The sequence below is a fragment of the Hemibagrus wyckioides genome, linkage group LG11 (assembly GCF_019097595.1).
Source record: "Hemibagrus wyckioides isolate EC202008001 linkage group LG11, SWU_Hwy_1.0, whole genome shotgun sequence".
Classification (NCBI taxonomy): domain Eukaryota; kingdom Metazoa; phylum Chordata; class Actinopteri; order Siluriformes; family Bagridae; genus Hemibagrus; species Hemibagrus wyckioides.
Window position 1 is genome coordinate 31,879,705 of NC_080720.1, and position 22,647 is coordinate 31,902,351.

The window sequence follows — 22,647 nt, forward strand, 5'->3', positions numbered from 1 at the left end:
CACCTACTTATTGGATTATGTAAATGTTGCTGTTACATTTGAACAGTAGACTATCACCTTGTCCTGCACCCCCCCCCATCTTGATAATTTTTGGTGGTGGGGGGGCAAGGTCAGATTAGCGTGGTTAATCTCTGAACCCTGTGTTTCATTTCGTCCTTGTTGAGATAAAAAACGCAAACGCGATCACGTTTGTCATCTTAACATCTTGGCTTTGTAGGCTTCAGCTCTGAATATCTGATTCACGTTAAATTTTAATATCCAATCCTGAGTAGACGTCTGGGGTTAGTTTTACAATAAATAAACAAACAAACAAACAAATAATTAAATTTACACTTTGGAGTTAAACATCACACATCGCGTAATACAATAATAATAATAATAATAATAATAATAATAATAATAATAATAATAAGTCATGCTTTAATTTTTGAACTGTAAAAACGTTTCCCTTTAAGCCCAGCAGTTATTTGTAGAAGCTACGCTGACACAAAACAGGCTAATAAACCTATTTGTCTTGTCACTGATGTCATAGCATCCAGTACGCCTTTTGTAAATTCCCGGGATTGTTTCTTTTTGCTCGATAAAAGCCGCGACTACGCTAACTTGCCGAGACCCCCGCGTCCCGGCTCGCCCCGACGCGTCTCCAAAACCAAACAAAAAACGCCTCGGGTCAAATCACGTCATGTCGGGACTCAATGATGAATGATTAATGTCAATAATCTTGACATTAACAGACTTGCTCATGGACAGTTTGTTCCCTCTGGACAGCCGGTTTACAATGCAGCGCATAAGGAAAAACGTATCGCGGGGGGAAGAAATACGCAATCACACACGCTCTGGGAATCTTCTCTCAGGATCTAGCAGCTCTAAGCGATAAACGTGCCGTTTCTGGTTAAAGACAAGAACAAGTCAAAAGCGACAATGTGTGAGCTCACCCGCTTTGTTTGGTTTTGGAGACACAGCAGTCTTTTACACGTTTACGGAAGAAGCTCTTGTCCAGAGCCACTCAGGTTTACCTGAGGGTGGAATCTGAACTCATGACCTTCTGAGATCAAAACCTGCATGTTCAAATTCCTGGAATTTTTGGGTCCTCCTTCAGGATCAGTGATGTACCCCAAGATTACCACCATCACCACCAATACCAACAACCTTCCAGCGTCATGTAAGAGTACAGTTCAGTACCTTGAGTTCAATCATGAGGACTTTAAATGCTTTACAGTCTCCATTTTGTTGCCACTGAATAATAATCCAGGGATATTTTTACCATCATGTTGATGCCAACATCTAAAGATTTAAAGATCCGGCTATTAGTTTCTAGGTTTGGGATTAAACCCACGTGTCAAAAGATTTGTTTTAATGACATTTCCATGCTATTCGTTCGCATTAAGGTCATATTCCGAACACATCCACCCTAAACCCCGGCGTTAACCCGAATCCTGATCCAATAATCACAGAAAACTGTTATTATATACTTCGTTTAAGAAGACAGCCTGAAACTCGCCGCAGTGTTTATAAGAGAACGAAGCGGAATGTGTTGCTAAGGCGAGTGGAGCTACGTGACTCGGTGCCAGAAAATAATACTCAGGGGATATTTGTGGTATCGGCTTGATGCTAAAACTGATAAACAAGGTGTGCTGAAGATTCGAGGAGTCGTGTCTTAGGTTAAGACGAATTCATTTCACATTTTCTTGATATTAATTCAAACACCGGGTCTCATTTATGAATATTTTAGTAAAGCTGTGTGTGAAGAAGCCAAAAGCCAAGCTACAACGTCCAGATTTGCAAAAGTTTCAGATATTTGGATCTCCTTTTTGACACGTGTCTAGGCTGATCACAAAGCGTGTCAGTGTCATACAGCTCATTTGCATCTGGCGACGCCCACAAAACTCCATAAAAGGTCATGAGCACAGGCAGCTAGATACACGAAATGAACAAGCAGCGTGAAAGGCTGAAACACAAAAGTGCACTCACTTCTATGCCGGTAAAAATATTATAACAACCCATAATATTAATAACAGTATAATAATAACATTATAGATTATAAATAGCACATGTATATATAATACAAATGGTTTTCACAAAAAGTTTGTCTATAGTCCTCTTAGTCCCGGATCTGGTGAACTAGCACGAGGATGTGTTTTAGATCGAGACTGCAAACCCCTGGATAACGGCGTCGGCTAAACGCTGTTAACGTCACCAAAACAACCGCACAGTATATTTCAGAGGGAAACGTGCAGTAATCAGTGCGGACAAAGTCGACGTTTTTGATAGTCATGTGCAAATCTAGACGCGCTCAGGAGCAGGAGCATGATACGAACGTTTTTGCGACTGTACAGGATCGTGGAGAACGTAGAAACTCAATGTTGATGTTAAACGCTACAGAAACTTATATTTATTCATTTTATTTTTAAATTTTTTTGATAATGCTATTTCTTGAAATGCTACCGAAACTCGTGTTTGTTTATTTATTTTATTTTTTATTATTATTATTTAATTTTTTTTTTTTCATTTTTTTGTTAATGCTATTTCTTGAAAAGCTACCAAAACACGCGTTTATTTATTAAAAATTTTTTTTAATGCTATTTCTTGAAAAGCTACCGAAACTCATGTTTATTTATTTTATTTTTTTTTTTAAAAAAAAAGCTTTTTATTTTTTTGTTAATGCTATTTCTTGAAAAGCTACTGAAACTCGTGTTTACTTATTTTATTTATTTTTAAAATTTATTTACATTTTTTCATTAATGCTATTTTTTTGAAAAGCTACTGAAACTCATCTTTATTTATTTTATTATTTTTTTTTATTAATTTTTATTGTTTTTGTTAATGCTATTTCTCGAAAAGCGACCATAACTCGTGTATATTTATTTTAATTTATTTATTTACATTTTTTTTTTGTTAATGCTATTTCTCGAAAAGCGACCATAACTCGTGTATATTTATTTTAATTTATTTATTTACATTTTTTTTTGTTAATGCTATTTCTCGAAAAGCGACCATAACTCGTGTATATTTATTTTAATTTATTTATTTACATTTTTTTTTTGTTAATGCTATTTCTCGAAAAGCGACCATAACTCGTGTATATTTATTTTAATTTATTTATTTACATTTCTTGTTCATTCTATTTATTGAAAAGCTACCATAACTCGTGTTTATTTATTTAATTTGTTTATTTATTTAATTTATTTGAAGTACAGTCCACAATTCATTGCGACTCAACCCGCCGTGTCTGTGTTTATCAGGCGTCTCACATCACGGACAGACGGACTGAATTGTAGATGTTACGGTTTGTCCGAAAAACACTGCAAACAATTTATTTATTTATTTTCCTTTTACAGAGAATCCGAGAATCAAAGTTTTTTTTTTAATCTATTTATTTATTCAACATATATAAAGAGGAAGAAACCCGGCGAGCTGACGTCACTTTGATTCCTTGAAGTGAAGCGGAATAAAACCTTTGAGAGGAGAGTCTCCTTCAATCTGCCGTCCGTAACTAACACACACACACACACACACACACCGAGTCTCACACACTCACTCTCTCTCTCTCACACACACACACACACACTGAGACTCAATTACTGCCCAATTCCCCCTTCTTCATCATCTCCTGCTACGCCGGCCTCTCGCAGCACACACACACACACACACACAAAAAGGAAAAAAAAACAAAACCCGTGATCTAAAAAGTATTCCTTCGAAGGACGAGCTGGATTTTTAAACGCGTCGAAAGGCTAAGTGTCCGAAAAACTGACGGTAAGTTCAAAGTATTTAAAGAAAAATACAGATAGAGGTGCTAGCGGTTATTTGTTACATGGTGTGTACGTGTTACTGCGCGTGAGAGTGTGTGTGTGTGTATAGATATATAGATATATGTGTGTGTGTGTGTTACAGTGTATCTTTAGCGACGGAGCTAACTCTTTCCACACGGACCGCGTGCGTCCTTTTAAGCGTTTCAGCTTTAAAGAGAAAGAGAAAAACTTGGCGTGAGGTAAAATGGCGAAGCGGCGGTTTAACGGTCAATTTCAAAAAATTTGAACGTTTAAAAGAAACGCCAGCGGAAACGTTAGCCGCAACTTTACGAATTAGCAACAGCCGCCGTTGTTGTTGTTGTGAGGCGACGCTGGAAGTCACTTGATAATAGGATAATCTTAACGTTTTTTGTTGTTGTTGTTATTGTTGTTGCCCGAGACCAAACGTTTCTTCTTCTTCTTTTTTTCTTTGATTTTTCGGATAGTTTTATTTGTTTCTTTTTTTTTTAAAAAAAAGAAGAATGAAAGGTAGGAGAAGGAAAAAGGTGAAGTGAAGTGAAGTGAATGGAGCTGAACGACGCTACCTCTGGTCTATTTAATGTCCGTCTCTCAGATATGTGGCGGAAAAAAAGAAAGAAAGAAAGAAAAGAAAGAAGCTAACCGCTTTCCAGTCAGAGATAGTTGTTGTTTATTGTAGAGAAATATAAACACTCTTTAGACTTTACATCGATTTAAAATCTCGTATCGAAGGCGGTTGGGTTGGTGTAGAGAGAGGGAGGGGGGGTGTTCTCTCTCTCTCTCTCTCTCTCTCTCTCTCTCTCTCTCTTATCTTGGTCGCTTCCTTAAAGAGAAGCAGCTGCCGCCTGGCCGAGTTGTTGAAATTTATCCCCTTTGTGTATATTACAATATCCTCCATTTTTCCCCTGCCCTCTAAACAACAAGCCTCTCGCCATCTTGGTTTTTTTTTTATTTATTTTTATTTATTTTTTGAACTCCTTCAGATCTTTCGGTTGATTAAAAAACCACTTAAAAAAAAAAAATAAAAATAAAAACTTTTTTTTTCTTTTGGTGAATTGAAGGAAACGTCTTAAAGCCGTGGTGCCGGTGACGTCATATCGAGTTTACGACCAAAAAAACCACGACGATGAGTTTGTTTTTTGATTAAAAAAATCGTTTTATTATTATTTTGTTTAGTTTTATTGACAATATATTTTTTTTCACGTGGAGAAATCGAGTAGCTTGTGAGAGATCGCCATTATTTATTTTTATTGAACAATTAAACAGGTGGACGCGCGAATCGCTCGAGCGGTGTATTTTAACCTGTTTATTTATTTCCTCAACAACTATTCCCCCCCCCCCCGACCACCACACGCACACACACACACACACACACACACACACACACACACGCGCCTCACCCCCCCCCCCCCACAGACACACAGCGTGATGATGTCATCTAGTAGCGGACGTTTTGAACGTAATTAGTTGTAATTATTCTAACAGGCATGTTCGGACTAAGCGAATTTCATTGGATTAATAACATCTTTATAACATATCTTTATAACGTGTTCATCTCTGTTTAGAAAAGAAAATGAATCTTTTGGGGGGTTTTGCTGGCTTGGGGAAGGGATGAGTCTCAGAAGCGGGCTGTAACGGCTATTGCTTTTTAAAGAGATGACCAGTGCGATGAGTAAGAAACACGGACGCCGTAAGCTTCCCTACCGGGAACGCCACGCTTGCGTTCCGGGATAGCGTTATCATTTCATAAAAAAATAAACAAACAAACGGAGGTGATGAATGTTACTGTAATGCTCTGATGATCCCTTATTTACTTTACACATCTCTTTTTCCACTTTTTTGCCCTGTTATAAGGGAGACTCGGTGACGATTTCCTCTGCGTTTTGGATCGGAATGACCAGAACACTGCAGTCTGACCGAACCATTTTACACGCTGTCTCACGTGTCTTATCTCATGTCACGACTGCTTTATCTTTAAAGTCTGATTCACTCACTTCTGTTTTTTTTTTTTCGTTTTTTTTTTGGCGTATTAAAGTTAGCAGGACGTCGAACAGGAAGCGGACGCTCCGTCTTCCATCAGACTTCGTACGAACTCGACTCTCGTGAAGTAATCGTACGGGGACGTTTCTTCTTCACGTGTGACTCGTTAAATACGCGACCACGAGTCAGGGGTCACCGTGCGCTACGGGTAACCCGGACACGGGTAACAAGAGAGTGGCATTTTCGACGGAATCCGTGCGGAGGTGAGCCGCTCACTCTTCCGTCTCTTTGTCTGGATGTGTGCTGCTGTGAAAGAGAGAGAGAGAGAAAAAAAGCTGTGAGTGCAGGGGAGCAGATGTTGAGGCAAACATCCTGACGCGATGCTTTTCTCTTGTGGGAATGCCGCCTCTTCCTCCTCCTGCTCCTGATGCATCGACTTGACAGCTGCTTGATTTCATGGAACCGCTAAGAAGCCATTAGCGGTATCAGTGAATTGAAACGGAACAGTCTCACCCACTCTCCTCTTCCATTAGAAATGTGTCTATTGTTGGCTTTTTCTTTGGGTGTGTGTGTGAGTGTGTGTGTGTGAGAGAGAGTGAGTGTGAGCGAGTGTGTGTCGCAGCTGAGCACACAGAAGAAGACCTCTAATACACTTGTGCTGTTTCCTTTACTGCGAATTAGGGAGAACAAATCTGTCAGGACCTGTTTGTGCTGTTGGGGTTTGAAGAGATCTCATACTGTGCTCTGTGAAGCACACCCAAAGCCACGAAATGTCTCTGGCTGTGGAGGACATGAAAAAAAAGAAAGAAAAGGAAAGGAGGAAAGAAAGAAAAAAGTGTCTGAGAGTTGGAGTGTCTGCTTCGCACATTCAGAGCAGGATGTTGTTTTCCTGTTAGGATACGGATAAAGTTAGGCCTTTAGCAAGAAAAGAAGACGCCCTATCTCTCTCTCTCTGTCTCTTTTTCTCTCTTTTTCTCTCTTCTTTTTCTCTCTGTCTCTTTCTCTCTGTCTGTCTCTCTCTCTCTCTCTCTCTCTGTCTCTCTCTCTCTCACCCCTCCAGCATCCAGGAATTAGCTTGAACGTTGCAGTGAACAAATCCAGGGTTAGTAAGCTGATTAGCGTAAAGCATGTAGGTGGTAGAAGTTGTGTTTGGAGCGGTAACTTTGCGTGGTTACGCCGTAAACAATCCAATATGCATGGTAATCTAATCCTGGACTGTTGATAAGACGAGTCTGTTAGGAAAGATCTGCGCTGAGAAAGCTGTTGAACCGTGTGTGTGTGTGTGTGTGTGTGAGAGAGAGAGAGTGAGAGATAGCCTGAGTCACAGTGCACACTCGAGGTTCTCGTAACTCGTAGGCGATGACAAACCGATGCGGCCCGAGCGCAGACGGCCATCTCAGAACCTCAAAACCCTGAATCTTTCGCTAACGCGCTCGCGCCATGTGGCGAGGCTCACCTTGGCACACAGACTTAGCGACAGATTTAAGGCACAGAAACCGAAAATTAGGCCAAGCCGAGCGAACCGTGCTTGACAGAGCAAGAAGCGATCAGAAGAGACGGGCGAGAGCACGGCGCCGTCGGGCTTTTTCCTTTTTCCTCGTGCACACAGACTCATCTCGCATTAACGACCACGCCTAAACAACCGACTCCATCGCTAATAACCCCACCTCCACGTCAACCTACGATATCGCTTCGGGATAGAAACGTTATAGGGAAAAAACTATCAGAGGAGGCGGAGCTTCCAGTAACGATACAATGCTTGCATTACCGATTATTAGTATTTTATCACAGGCCGTCATAGCAACCGATCACCGCCTGTGGGTCAGCGGCGGCGTCTGTACATATACACACGTTTCCTGTTTTTCATTTTAAAGCCGCGCTGTTCCGAGACCCGTTTACAGGGTGGTGTTGTTTACTCTTCCAGCGCTCGCATTATCATAAGGACCGGCGAGCGAGTCGCGAGCGGATCCGATAATTGCGGCGCGAGTCGCTCTCCTCGTTACCTTCAGGTCGGCTGTAACGAGGACCAGAGGTGCAGCAGAAACCCCACGCTCACTAAACTTCCTTTTTGTGCACCACCACTCGTGTTCCTCTCTCTCTCTCTCTCTCTCTCTCTCTCTAACACAAAAAAAAAAGAGCGATGCGCAAGGGCCCGACTTTCAGTTGCAGGCAATTAGCTGCTTTCTCGCCCCGGCGTCCCCTGGGCTTCTGTTTATCATTCAACGTGAGAATCTCCTTGACGAAACCCAAGGTTATTTTTGTGTAGGCAGCCTGGGTTCTTGTTTTTTTTCACAGACAAGGTGAAAAGGTTGATTCTTCCCGGAAGAAAACGGCAGGAGAGCTAAACGAGCAGCACGCACGCTGCAGTAACGTCTCTCTCTCTCTCTCTCTCTCTTTTTTTCCCTTGTACTTTTTTTCAGAGGAAGTTTTGCGTTTGCGCACAGCGAGGCTTTGTTTGTGTCTTTCATGTGTCGAGCTCAAGTTCTCACCGCCTTTCATCCTCTCTTTTTTCTTTCTCATGCTATCTCGTTAATCACTGATGCTGATCTCATACTTTCTGGTCAGCACACACACACACACACACACACACACACACACACGCACACACACAGGGCAGTTGTTCTACTTTTTTTTCGCTGTCTCTCTCTGTGTTCTAGCTTTTCCTAAACGAGGCTTGGAGGAGTGCTTTGACTTTTTTATTTATTTATTTATTTTTGGTTGTTTTGGTGCTGTGGCATCTCTCTGGTGCCGTTTGTCCTCGCGATGTATCGCTCATGCGCCAGCCGGGCCTCTCTCTCTCTCTCTCTCTCTCACACACACACACACACACACTCCAGAGTCCCTGCTGAGATAATGGAGCCCGAGCTGGAAATGCCAGTAGTTTGGCCTATTTGTTCGCCTGCTTATCGCTATATTTGCATCCTGAGCAGAAATAGCAGAGGGTTGCAGGAACGGCAGGAACGCCGTCTCCTCCTGTGTTGAAGGGATGGAGGGATGGAGAAGGGGGGGGTAGAAAAGAGAGAGCGGGAGGAGGAAGAGAAATGAGATGGGATTTTTTTTTTCTGGCGCTTTTTAGATGAGCAGAATTTACTGCACTGAGACAGCTGTCTGCAGGACGTGCAGTGTTTGACCCCCTCCTTTCCCTCTACTCCCTCAACACACACACACACACACACACACACACACGCAGAGGGATGCTCGAAGACACTCCGAGATTGTGCTTGTACAGCCCCCTCTTATTTATTGATCCAGCTGCATTTAAAATCTGGTCACTGCTGCCACAAAAGCCTTTTCGTTTTAGCTGCGCTGGCACACGGCGCCTCGGCCAGGGCTTTTTTTCTTTTCCCCCCTTCGCATTTTTAATTTTCTAGCAGACGCAAAACGACCAAGAAGAGAACAAAGCACCCAGAATCTTTCAAATCCCAGAAGCACCACCGCTCCTGTCAGGCGTTTAACGACGCACGGTGTAAAGCAGGAAGGACGTTTGACGCGTCACACGAGATCCCAGTGAGATCAGGTCCATAAACACTGAAACACTGCGACCGTTTGTTTCCGCAAAACAGGAATATTCCGACAGGAAGTGCTTCCTGTTACTCCGTAGGTCAGCGGTTATTTTCCCAGCAGTTCGCAAACGATTGCTACTTTTAAAACGATTAGAAACACGATGTCGTACTTTTAGATAACCAAAAAAAAAAACCCCGGTCCTGAAAGAAACCAGAGACTCCTTCCATCAGCTTCCTTCCAGAACTTTCCTGGATAATACGATAATATTGTGTGCCTGGTTGCTATAGAAACAACGACGTGTCGGAGTAGATGGAGAGCGGCGCTCTCGCAAAAACGAACGAGAAGGAACTTCTTGCTTCTTTGTGTCCTGAGAAAGTGACGCCTGAAACATCAGCGCCGCATAAACACTTCCTTCCAGAACTTTCCTTAGCCAATAATATTGTGTACCTGGTTGCTATAGAAACGGCGATGTATCAGGATGAGCGTAGCGCCCTCGCACAAGGAGTTCAACGTTTCCTGAAAATGTTGCGGCTGTAAACTATCCTTAGTCGATAATATGGATAATATCGGTTGCTATAGAAACAACGACGCATCAGAACGAGCTTGTGCGCGAAAACCTGTAGTAAAAAGTAAACTAGCACAAAGACTCGATCCGCGGTCCTGAGAGGATCTTCAATGTAATATCAGAGCCTGACAGATTAACGCAAAGTGTGTATCGCGTTCAGCCAGCCCGTGTTTGTTAGCTAACCGGAGGTAAAAGCAGGAGCGCCGGAGAGCAAACGCATGTCCCGCAGATTAGCTCCAGCCCGAGCGAGCCGGTTTTAACGCTGCACTTTAAACAAAAGATGTCCAGATTGACGGGTGGGATTAGGGGCCAGTAATCCAGCCCTCTTTCTGGAGTCCACACAGCCAGGATTAGGGTCTGACCACGGGTTTCAGACATCGCGGAGTTATCTCACACACACACACACACACACTCGTGTTGTGAGTGACGTCTGAGAATTATTCAGTGTTGTGCTTTAGGCCACAGAACCAGAAAAGCACAAAGGATGTAGTGTGTGTGTGTGTGTGTGTATTTTAGCATGTTTGCGTGTGTTTTAATGCGTGTGTGTTTTTTAGAATGTTTGTGTATGTGTTTTAGAATGTGTGTGTGTTAGAATGTGTGTGTGTCATGTACACGCTCGAGTTCATCTCCACCGCCCGAAGTGAAGATCTTTGGCGCTCTTTTCTTTCTCAGTACTCAGGTGTACAGCTTCTGTCTCTTCTCTCGCTTTCCTTTTCTCTTTCGCTCGATAAACAGAACCTCAGCTGCAGAACCTGTCTGTAATATGAGAGCAGCGTAGGACTAAAGATTCACCAGATAACAGAAAGAGCTTTTACACAGAAAACTTCGGGGAAAAGAAAAAAGAAATCCGAACGTTGACGTTCGCTGCTGTTTTTTTTTCCTCCTTTCTTTTCGTATAAACGCCGCCGTGTTCCCTCGTTCAGCTACCACTCCACCGATCTCTAGTTCACGCCAACAATCGCATCCGTTCACGTCAGTTATTTAGCTGAAGGCAGCTCATCAGGGAAGGTAGTGACAAGTCCTGGGGAAACAAACAAAACAAAAACCTGTGTACATTCTTTCTCCTGGTGTCATATCCAGAGCAGACGTCTGATTCGTTCTTGTGTTGACGTGTCGCTCTCGAACTAATCAGAAACGTTAAAAGCCAAATGCTACTCTGTCATTTCTAATGAGCTTCATGTAGCTAGGTTAAAGCTTTGGCTAACGTGTAATAGACGTGTAATAGATGATTATAACCAAAATGCTTTTATCGACCTCCTGCTGCGTCACAGGGCGGCATAAGGAAACATGTGGAGGAAAGCGCCGTCTGCCCTCTTCCTCATACATGAGCTGTGATTGGCCAGTGCCACTTTGATTGACAGAGAGGGAGCCCCGCCCACACCGATGTATGAGTAGTTTGTTCTGTCTCTTAGGCTGAGGTTTGGACCCGAGCTTGGGTAGCTGTCTTTGTGTGTGTGTGTGTGTGTTTGATCCCAGAACAGGCTCTGGATCCACAATCACGCTTACTGGAGATGAACGAGTGAACGTTAAAGTAACACACGGTCTGTGATCGGATCTGCTGTGATTCCAGGCTGGAAGCAGCGAGCTTAAAAAAATATTGCGCGGAGCGACGCTCGAAGCTCTTATCCATAATTAAAGCCGTCACAGCAGGGGAACGTCGGCGTACAGAGTGCAACTTGATCTGCGCAGGCGTGAAAAAAAAAAACCCCGAGCAGTGCTCTCAGGTGCTCTCGCGTGTTTGTGTGAGAGCTCTCTCGCGTGTTTGTGTGAGAACTCTCTCGCATGCACAAGGAGGGAAACATGGCGTTTTGCTGCGGGTTAGTTAGTGGGCTGATTTATACATGCTGCAGGAACAACAACAACGTCTTTCAGGAAAGTCGAGAGCTCATCACATCCGGCTCAGGATGGATGGAGGAGAGCATCCATCCATCCATCCATCCATCACTCACTCACTCACTCGTTCTCTCAGTCTCTCGCTGGCTCTCAGGACACATGTCACCGTCTCATCACGCTGCGCTCCTGCTCGATACTGTTCTCCTGTCTTACAACACTGACACGCCGCTGCTCTTCTGTACTAACACCTCCAGACTAGATCTTATCTTACAGCCAGAAAAGTTTCAGACCCCACAGGGACGTCGATACGAACTCTACGTGACCCCGCCCTTTGTGTTTGTGTTCGAGTCCGGTAACGCAGCTCTGACAGGAACACGTCAGAACCTTAATGCTTTTAATTGAGAGAAAATCACTCGCCGCCATTCCTCCTCTTCCTCTCCTCTGCCCGAGTAATAACGCCGACCTTTACTTTCACTTCGCTCTTAATATTACACAAATACACCATTTATTTTTCATACTTTTGTAATCGGGCGCAACCTTGAGTTTGAGGGATAATTAATCGTTTGTATTCAGCAGAGTTCTCAGGTCACTTTCTCACCGTTCACCCGAGCACGGAGACGGAGACGCTTTCGGCTCCTACACCGTTAAGACGGGCGCAGACGGACCAGAGGTGACTTAAGGCGGCACTGCGGCAGGGTCGTTCAGGTTGTGAGAGTTTAGCGGAGACGTGAACGCACCTCCGACGCACCACAAACGACAGGAGATGATTAAGTGAAGCCTAGTTCATCTGCTGAGTCAGAGCGAAATCGATACTTCTGCCTCGATTGCCGTTTGGTTTGGTTTCACAACGCAAATTTTAACCCAGGCTAAAAATAAACACCGATTGAGGATTGCATAAGGATGAAAACACATCTCTTGGTGCAAACAGAAAGAAAAACACACAGCGGGTTCGAGTCGATTCCCGAGTTGATTCCCAAATCGATTCCCGAGTTGATTCGAATTGTTTACTCAAATCAGTCTGATTTTTCCGAGAGCTCCATCGAGTTCTGCGTCAGATTAGGATTTGGTCCGGGGTCGTGACCTCCAGCCCTACAGCTTTGCGACACCTCGGCCCGGGTCCGAACGCTGTACCACATCAGTTCGACTCCAGAGTGCTCGGTTCTCAAATGAAATAGAGCCAGCATACTTTCAAACGGCTCACACAAGCCCGGGAAAACAACACTCATCGATCACAGCTGCTTATGCGTCCACGTTAAGCCCCCGAGGACGCCGTCGTCCCGGCGTTCGGTGTTTGCTCGAGACTGTTCACTTTTAAAAAGAGGGGGATTTTTCGCCATGGTAACTGGCAGGGTGATTGCCTTGATGACGGACGGAAGGTTCATTCTCCCGTGTGTGTGTGTGTGTGTGTGTGGCACGACAGCTGCGTAGGCAGCGGGGTTGACCTTCACACGGTGAAATCTCAAGGCCTGTTTGGTTACACCGAGCTCTGCTGCTCCTCGCTGCGGACCGCTGAAGCCTGACGCTCACGCCTCCGTCCCATCTTCAGCGTATCTGTGATCTCCACAGGTTTAAGATCCAAAGCTTTGTTTCTAGCCAAGGAACAAGCCGCTCAGATCCATGGTGATGGAGAATAATCGCCAACAGAGTGAGCGCCGTGATGAAGCAGAGTCGATTATTTTCTTTTGTTTTATCTTTTACTCTCAAGCCCCACCCAACTCTGACTCTTCTCATTGCCAAAAAAACAACCCGGAAAAAGTCACCGCTTCACCTCTGACACCGGAGACTCCTTCTGTAAACATGTTAAATAACCAAATATTTTGAATCTCCTAATCTTATAATGTGTAGCGTCAGCTGTAGAAGATGTTGTGATGGAGCCGTTACTATAGAAACGATAACCGCTCTAATAGGAAATAAATCAACTCCACCTGACCAATCAGAACGCACCAGGATGACAGAAATCCTGAGGTTTTCCTCTAATCTAAAGGATATGTTGCTGCGTATGAGTAAAAAGTGTGTGTGTGTGTGTGTGTGTGTGTGGCTCCCAGGCCCGGTTTTCCAGACTTCTTCCCTCAGCCGGAAAACCTTAAGTGAGTCCTTCATTATCTAGTTTATTTGTTTGCTGTGATGTGTTTCGCATTCGGGTTTGTGCGTGAAACGCGTTCCAGATGTTGCGCAGAGGCAGGCGGCCGGCCGCGCCGGGTGTTTGTGCTTTTCGTTTAAAGGAGGGGGAAAAAAAGAAAGAGGTACAAATGGCTCTCACATGTGGAGCCACTGCTGCGGATGGTCTTTCTCGCTCTTTCTCCAGCTTTCTCTCCTTCCCTGCTTGCATCTGGTGTTCATTTTCACAGAACTTCAAAGGTGGGGGGGAGTGAAGACGCGGAAATGAGCGGAATATTAATCCAGCCGCGTCGTCCCGGCTCGCGGTGCTGCCTCGTCTCCCACACGCGCGCAGAAAAATCGCCGCCGTGGCACCGCGTTCATCCTTCATTCAGCCGAGGACAGAGCATGCTGTGTGTGTGTGTGTGTGTGAGAGAGAGGGTGTGTGGGGGTGTGTGAGGGTGAGGGTGTTTGAGAGAACAAGAGAAGAAGAAAGAGGGGGAGAGACGTGTGTGTGTCGCCTCTCTCCTGTTAGCGTGTGAGTGATGAGCCGCAGAGCAGGCGGCTGAGGCCGGAGCTGCTCTCAGATGGGGCTAATTATCTGGTGGCCATTTTAGAGGAAGTGTTTACAGAGATGAGAAATGGCTGGATCCTCTTTTAAGGCCCCCTTTTCTCCTCCTCTCACTCCTCCGGCCACCAACTCCTAATGACTAAACGATGAAAGAAGACGATTATAGGTCTAAGAATCAACAGGAACCCGAAAAAAAAACAAAGCCCAGTGTGTGTGTGTGTGTGTATTCGTCTCACAAACAAGAAGCAAGAAGAAACGCAGGTTTTTTGCGTTTTGCTCGCAGCCGAGGAGACAAGAGATGGGCCTGCGGGCCTCGAGACACACTCGAGACAGAGAGAAAGAGGAAGCGGACGAGCGGCAGGCTTTGTGTGGAGAAATAATCTGACGAGAAGATGAATCACTGCTGTTTGGGGTTCGGTTTCCTGCACTGGGACGCTTGAATTGTCAGGACTTGCCTGTTTTTCTCCGAAGGCTCGGGTAAGATGGCTTCCCGGAGCCTCCCTGAAGAATCAGGCTACGTGCTTCAGACGTACGCGAGCACGGTTTGCCCTCTGGCCAACAGCCTCATCTCAATTCCCTTCCCTCGGGCCACGGGAATAAAAAACGTATCGTCAGGTCGCCTTTTTCCCGGCAGAGACGCAGAAAAGCGAATGGCTGCAACTCTGAAGAAGAAGAAGGCGTGCGGTGCTGTAATCCAGCCCGCGTGTGTACGTTCAGCGTGTATAGGATGATCGGCATGGCTGCCATTATCTCAGCATCAGAGCTGTCATTACGGCCGACGCCGCTCTTATCCCCTCAGCAACATCAGCTCCAGTGATATCACGCTGTCCGATTCACGTGTGAAGTCCTCAGTTATATATATATTTTTAATAGCACAGAGCCAAGGTGTCACAGGCGTAGCATGTGGGTGCAGTGTAGGGTGGAGTATTTTTTACCCTTCGCATAATAACCTTCACAGTTTGACCACAAAGTCAGACGTGTTCCGAAACCGAAACCTCCAGCCTTGGGACTTTCTTCATATTTGACCAGTTTCATTTCTCTTACAATATTAATCATTGCATAATTAAAAATTATGATCAGCTGCATGCGAGGAGCCGGTGTCGGACATCCTCACAAACATGCACAGATATGATCTAGTGGTCCAGTGCATTAACTCTCCTCTTGGGGGACGATTTGAATACTTTTTTTGCCTCAAGGTTTCTGCGAACGCATTTTATCAACCGGAGTTGAATCCTTCAGCATCCAGGAGTCCTAGACGAGTGATTCAGACCAGTCAGATAAGAGCTGGAGAGTTCAGTTCGGTTCCTCATGTCGTGTCCAGTTTTATACTGACGCACGGATAAAAATATTTCAGCAAATAGAAATCAAACTGACGCAGAATCCAGACAGTGGGGACAGCCAAGAGCGTGTGTGTGTGAGATGTCTCAGGTCAGGGGTTACAGGACGATCCGGATCAGTTCCACGATCCTCAAACAACCTCCAAGCATAACGTCGTAACTGTAACCAATCAGGAACAAGCCCTGATTTTATCCCCTCCCTTTCTCAGTGCTTTAAATCCCATCAGTTCCCAAAAGCCCAGTTGCAGAAATTTCCAGCACTTTATTTGTAATGTTTAAAAAAAAAGAAAGAAAAGAGGAACTGACACATACTCAGAGTGTGTACGCCGTTTTGTTTGCGGTTCTGTGTGTGTGTGTGTGTTTCTGTGGTAAAGGCTGATTGTGGAGATTGGAAAATGTATCTGTTCTCTGATAAACACACACATACACACACTGTGTGATAAATACACACGCACACACAGAGAGAGAGAGAGAGAGAGAGAGAGAGAGAGAGAGAGAGAGAGAGAGGGAGTTAAGGCCGTGAGAAAACCGGAGAGGGCTGGTTCTCTCGGCATGTGCACTAGGAAAAATCATCCCACACACCCGGAGACTTAAAGGCTGACTATAATTCCAACAGGTTTAACAGGAAAAAAAAATGGAACTGGGAGTATGTGTGTGTGTGTGTGTGTGTGTTTAGCCCCACATGTGTGGGCTTGTGGATGTGTGTGTGTGTGTGTGTGTGTGTGTAGCCCATGCCAGCCACAAGGTCTGGGTGCAAACATCATGGTTTTTCACAGTTTGACCACAAAGACAAAACTTGTTTTTGCCAGCTCACTCCCTTCAGGCTACAGGCCTCTGTATATTTAACTCCTTTTGTCTCGGGCACGTCGTGTCATGTGATCATCCCACATGAGAAAAAACTAAAGTAAAACTCTGTCTCTCTCCCTCTCTCTCTCTCTCCCTCTCTCTCTCTCTCTCTCTCTCTGTCTCAGGTGGAAGTGCAGTGATGTTACAGAGCTGAGGACACTCCCACACAGTGAGTAATCAGGCTTTATCGCTTTTCTTTTCTTTCCCTTTTTCTTTTATTTGCTTTGTGGCCTGGTGCCATCCGTCTCGTTCTTCTTCTCGTTCAGCTCGTGGTGCGGTGTGTGTCTCCTCATCCCTTTTTTCACAAGGACGTCGGTTTGTTTATTATTTGTTTACCACCTTGCGGTGACGCTCACACAACATGTACACAAGCCTCCTGTGGGAACGAGGAATGAAATAAAAAAGGACGAGCGCAAGAGGCACACGTGACCGTGTTCGGACAGGGTTCTGAACTCGTGTGTGGGTGTCTGTGTGTGTGTGTGTGTTAAGTAATGTGTTCTGTTTGTACAGGATGCATATAATGGGCGAGTCTTCATGACGTGCACATCCTCCTCATTTTATACACCAAACGCTTTGTCGTTGTTTTTATTGCGCTCGCACATCCGTAGGTCACGTGACCAGAACACGTCATCAGCTCCATGGCTTTCCTGACTCTTCTAGATGTTTTCTTGTCTTTGAAACATGGACTACGTTATACACAGATCAAGCATAACATTATGAGTAGTGACCGGTGAAGTGAATAAGACTGATGATCTCCTCATCATGATAGTGGGTGGGATATATTTGGCAGCAAGTCAACATTTTGTCCTCAAAGTTGATGTTAGAAGCAGGAAAAATAGACAAGCGTAAGGATTTGAGTGAGTTTGACCAAGGGCCAAATTGTGATGTCTAGACCACTGGATCAGAGCATCTCCAAAACTGTGTTCCCGGTCTGCAGTGGTCTGCAGTCAGTATCTATCAAAAGTGGTCCAAGGAAGGAACAGTGGTGAACTGGTGACAGGGTCATGGGCGGTCAAGACTCATTGATGGACATGCGGAGTGAAGGCTGGCCCGTGTGATCCGATCCAACAGACGAGCTACTGTTGCTCGAAATGCTGAAGAATTTAATGCTGGTTCTGATAGAAAGGTGTCAGAATACACAGTGCAGGACGGGTCAGGGCTGATCTGGCAACACCAACACAATATTAGGCAGGTGGTCATAATATTATGGCTGGTCGGTCTATCTGGAGTTAGATCTAATCTGGACAAAGCTTAAGAGACGCTCGATATGCGACTCATACTGTGATAAATGATAACGTTTTAAGTTTTGGATGATTTTTCAAACTCTGCACCTCCTCACACTCGTTCTTATTTTATTTTAAACTTTCTAAAACTCTTGATTCTGGCACCGAGACTCGCAGCAGAAGGCGAGGAGCGTGCCGTTACCCGGGCCGAGCCGCCGCCACTCCGCTCCATTGTCCCGGTCCCTGGTGGTTGCAGAAAATGACAGAAACACAAGGACAATCCTTTTCTTTTCTGTTGTCCCTCCATCCTTTCTGCCTGCTCTCTCTCTCTCTCTCTCTCTCTCTCTCCCTCCAGCTCTGTCTCATGCCTCTCGTCTGTTTTCCTACTCAAATTCATCCACATTCTAATAGCATTTTTCTCATGCGGGCGTGTGAAATATGATTGTGCGGCCGTGGGTGTGATCGCTCTGTGTGTGTGTGTGTGTGTGTAAATTTCTTTCTTTCTGAGGATTCTGTGTGAGGAACCGAGACACGTCATGCCCGCTCCTGTCCACCTCGGCCACCGTACCCCCAATCAATAATGGTAATGGAGGCCTCGGCGGAGCATCGATTTCTTTCGAGAATTGTAGGAAAGAGCGAGGCATCATCGCAGAGCGACATTTTGTCCTTTCTCCTTGCCTTTCTCGCCCGCGTCCTCGTGTTCCAGCACTCGATTCAATAAAAAACAACACAAAAAAAACGAGCGACCCCAGAGGTGTTTTTTTCCTCTGGTAACTCTCTGTAATAATAAAAAACAGAGAGGAATTATGAATATTAATTATCGCATCACTTCAGATCTCTTTTTCTTTAATAAAGCGAACGGTCAGTTTTCTGGTTCTCACAGAAAAAAAAGCAACAAGGCAGAAAGGGTCCAGCGGGACGCCCAGAGGGAGGTCCGAAAGTCGAGGCAGGAAAGATCTCTACGGAGTGTTCCTCAGCAGATACCTCGCTCTCTCTCAGGGACCAGAGAAAACAGCCACAGAGTCGTTCATTGCTTCTTTTTTTTCCCTCCCTCATCTCAGTTTCTTAAAATATCTGGTCCTGCGTGAGGCCGGCCCTTTCCCAGATTTCAAAGCCAGAGACTGTTCTGTGTGGTATTGGCCTTTTTAAAAAAAAACTAAACTCTCTTCCTTTCCTCTCCAGATGTCTGTCTCTTTTTCTGTTTTATCTTCCCATGTGTCTCTCTCTCTCTCTCTCTCTCTCTTATATCTCTCTGTCTCTCTCTGCTCTTTTCTCCAATGTTCTCTCTCTCTCTCTCTCTCTCTCTCTCTCTCCCTCTCTGTCCCTCTCTCTCTCTGCCCTTTTCTCCAATGTTCTCTCTCTCTCTCTGTCCCTCTCTCTCTCTGCCCTTTTCTCCAAAGTTCTCTCTCTCTCTCTCTCTCTCTCTCTCCTTAAATGTTTAGAAGAGCATAAAATGGTTTCCACATTAATTAATAAATCGCTCCCTGTACAAACTCTCATCTAAAAACACTTTCACTCTAGACACAAAATCCAGGCTTGTTGAATATGCAAATTAGGGACACCCCCCCCCAAAACACAGCATAGTCCCGCCCACTCCACTCGAATGGTGCGTCAATGTTTTAGCTCGACCGTTTTCCTCGAAATGGACATGATTATTTTCCTGTAGCGGCGTGCTCCGAAGCGTTTTATTCCTCTTATACCGGAGGAGTTTGTTTTGTATTTATTGTTTGAATGCGTTCAAAAGATACGTGAGGAAGAACTCGCTCGCACACGAGAGTCTGTAATCCTACACACTTCCTCCCAAGCTTCCCATTTGGGCCACGGTGGATTAAAAAATAAATACATATAAGCCCCGCCCACCACGGCCTTGAAAATCAAAGTGGCGAAGGAGCAGGAAATGAGGAAGTGGAGTGTCGCAAAAAAAAAATTTCAAGGAGGATGGCTAAAAGAACAGATGTGGGAAGTGCTGCTCTTTCTTTTTCAAGGACAGCGCTGTGCGTGTGTGTGTGTGTGTGTGTGTGTTTCCTGCTGAGGAGATTTGGAGCAAGAATGATGGAACTGGAGCCTGGTTTTACTGCTGATGCTGTGCAGGATGTGTGTGTGTGTGTGTGCGTGCGTGTGTGTGTGTGTTGAGGGTGGGGGATAGAGTATGTCAATGTGTGTGTATTTGGATTTTTGGAGCTAAAAAACACACACACAGGTTGTTTGAGAAGTGTAATGGATGCCTGGCTGTGTGTGTGTGTGTGTGTGTGTGTGTGTGTGAGCCAGCCCGGGAGAGAGAGAAAGAGTGAAATGTGTAATGGACGCCTGCCTGAGCTGAGTCTGGATGTCCAGATCCCCAGTGAGAGTCATTACCTCAGCAGAGAGAGAGAGAGAGGGAGAGAGGCAGATGGAGAAAGAAAGACAAGATATATGGAGAAGGGCACAGAAAGAGACAGGAGAGGGAGATGAGAGATACAGGGTGCGAGAGAAAGATGGAAAGAGAGAGAGAGGGGAGAGATGGAGAAAAGAGTGGAAAGTGTCAGAAGAAATGGAGGGAAAACTAGATAGAGGGGCAGGGATAGATGGAGAGAGTGCAGGATGGATGGACAGATAGAGATATGGAACAGGATGGAAAGAGGGATGGGGAGAGATAGAAAGAGAGGAGATGGAGAAAGAGATGGAATGGTAGAGAGAGAGAGGTGAGAGATGGAGAGAGTGAGAGAGAGAAGGGCAGCGAGTACATCAGTAAAGGACTGATTGCTCCACCCCACCTCTCCGTCTCTCACTCATCTCTCCTTTCCTTTCTTTTTTCCCCAACTCTCTGTTACACACACACACACACACACACATATACACACACATATACACACAGAGTTCTGTACAAAACACTTTTCCTCTTTTCTCTTTATTCTTCTCTTAAATATTAATGAGGAGATGGGGCAGGGGGCGGGGCAGCTGCTGCGAGGGAAGCCACAGTTCAGTAATCACACACGCTGCATCGCTCGCTTGCAGGAAATGAATCAGCAGCGGCGCGGGCCGACGGAAATCCAGCCGGTGTTGATGATTTTCCTGCAGTGTTTTATTCCTCTTCCACCTCAGCAGCTTTACTTTAAAGACTTCAAAACATGCCGTGTAGTTATTATCCGTTTCTAGTAGCATTCTCCAGGTCTCAATAACGGCTGGAACAAGACGGGGATATATATCTCCACATGTGGGACGCTTTTACACACACACACACACACACACACACACACTGGAATATAGAAGCAGTTGTGTGTTTTGTATGGATGAGAAGGACAGTGTGGCTCTGGACACAGGAAGTGTGTGTGTGTGTGTGTGTGTGTGTACAACAGACAGACTAGCATTACACATCTGACTGAAGTAATCTGAGCAGATGAGGCGTGAGCAGATAAGACGTGATCCATGATTTCGCCCATATGAAAAATAAGAAAAACAATAAGTGTTTATCAAATAAACAAACAAACAAACGAATAAAGAAAATCAAACTTTTCCACAGAGTGAGAAGGAAAATAGATTTGAACGGCCAGTCTGAGATATCGTTAGCGCCAGGAACAACAGAATCAGAAAATGGCGAGATAATATTGTAATATTAATTGTAATATCGATATCATAAATGATTTCACTTTTTCTTTTTCTTTATCATGTTATGATTTTATTCAGTTAATAAAAATACAATATGATTATTTATTATTAATTAATTTTAAATATTATAATATTAATTATTAAATATTATAATAATAATTACTAAAATAATAATAATAATATAATTATTATTTATAATTATTATAATTAATTATTGTCTTTAAAAATTGTAGAAATGGTAAGCAGATAAAAGGTTAGAATTTTTTCTTTTTTTCCCAGTCCTAAATATTTTGTTTTAGTGAATAAAATGGCGGCTGTTTAGAAGATATACATTGTTTTATATGTATATTTATACATTACACACATTTTATACACATTTTTAGTATGTATCTCATGTGTTCGGGGTGTTTAAAGAAAGTTTAGCGTGGCTTTAACTCACACACACACACACACACATACACATCCTACACACTTCCTCAAATAAGCCCCACCCACCGCAGCCTTGGAATCAAGCGAACACACATTAATTAAAGTCGTTAAGTCGCTTCATTTTTGTTTCCCGACACACGCGTGAAGATGTACGTATCGTGGCACATGTGCCGTCTCGTAGAACCGCGATATGACGTTCCCGTCACATGACTCCACCGTCCTCTCACGTAGGGCGTGTGAGTGAAGTCCGGATGAAAATGATCCTGTTTCTGACGGATGATGTTTAGAAAGTCAAAGCGCAGCCCGTTCTGGACGAGCGCGGAGTTGATGTGTAATTGCGTCATGGAACGCAAAGCCGACTCGGATAGCGAGCTTCCCCGGAGATTCACATCACACCCGAGACGCAGTGAGACGAGCGACAGAGAGAGAGAGAGAGAGAGAGAGAGAGAGAGAGAGAGAAAACATTCAGAAGGTCACTAGCAGCGGGTGGCTGTCGGAGCACTCAGCCCTGTTACTATGGAGATATCCAGCCCATAATACTGGGTAACTCTGTATTATTAATCTCCGTTTGAACGCACCAGAACCAAGTGCTCCAGCTGAACCGCTCCTCTCCGATTAGCAGGAACGACTCAACCGTAAACGTCCCACTCGCTACAGATTAGCTGACGTGCGAACGCCGACGCTAATAAATCCTCCATAAGCGCTAACAGGTTAACGCTCAGCTACAGAAAAAAGAACACCAATCACAGTCGACCATAAAAAAAATGTATTGGGAAATTATTAACATAAGGAAGGTTTGCATGATAACATAAACTACATTAATTACTAACTAGCTAGATGCACTAGATGCGGTGTTCGAGTTTGTCTATAATTTGTATATTTGTATAAAGTTTTTTAAAATTATTTT

General features: G+C 44.5%; 1 protein-coding gene across 15 annotated transcripts in view; it reads left to right on the top strand.

The window, feature by feature from the left end:
- The first annotated feature begins 3,460 nt into the window (after positions 1-3,460).
- The window catches only part of baz2ba (bromodomain adjacent to zinc finger domain, 2Ba), a 90,106-nt gene continuing 70,919 nt past the window's right edge, over positions 3,461-22,647 (top strand). For 5 of the 15 annotated variants that reach the window (XM_058403660.1, XM_058403663.1, XM_058403667.1 and 2 more), the window contains exons 1-2: positions 3,464-3,756; positions 16,629-16,672. The gene's annotated coding sequence lies outside the window, so the exon portion shown is untranslated. Of the gene's footprint in view, positions 3,757-3,967; positions 3,992-16,628; positions 16,673-22,647 lie in introns of those variants that run through there. The other 10 variants (XM_058403653.1, XM_058403661.1, XM_058403656.1 and 7 more) reach the window with 4 other exon arrangements.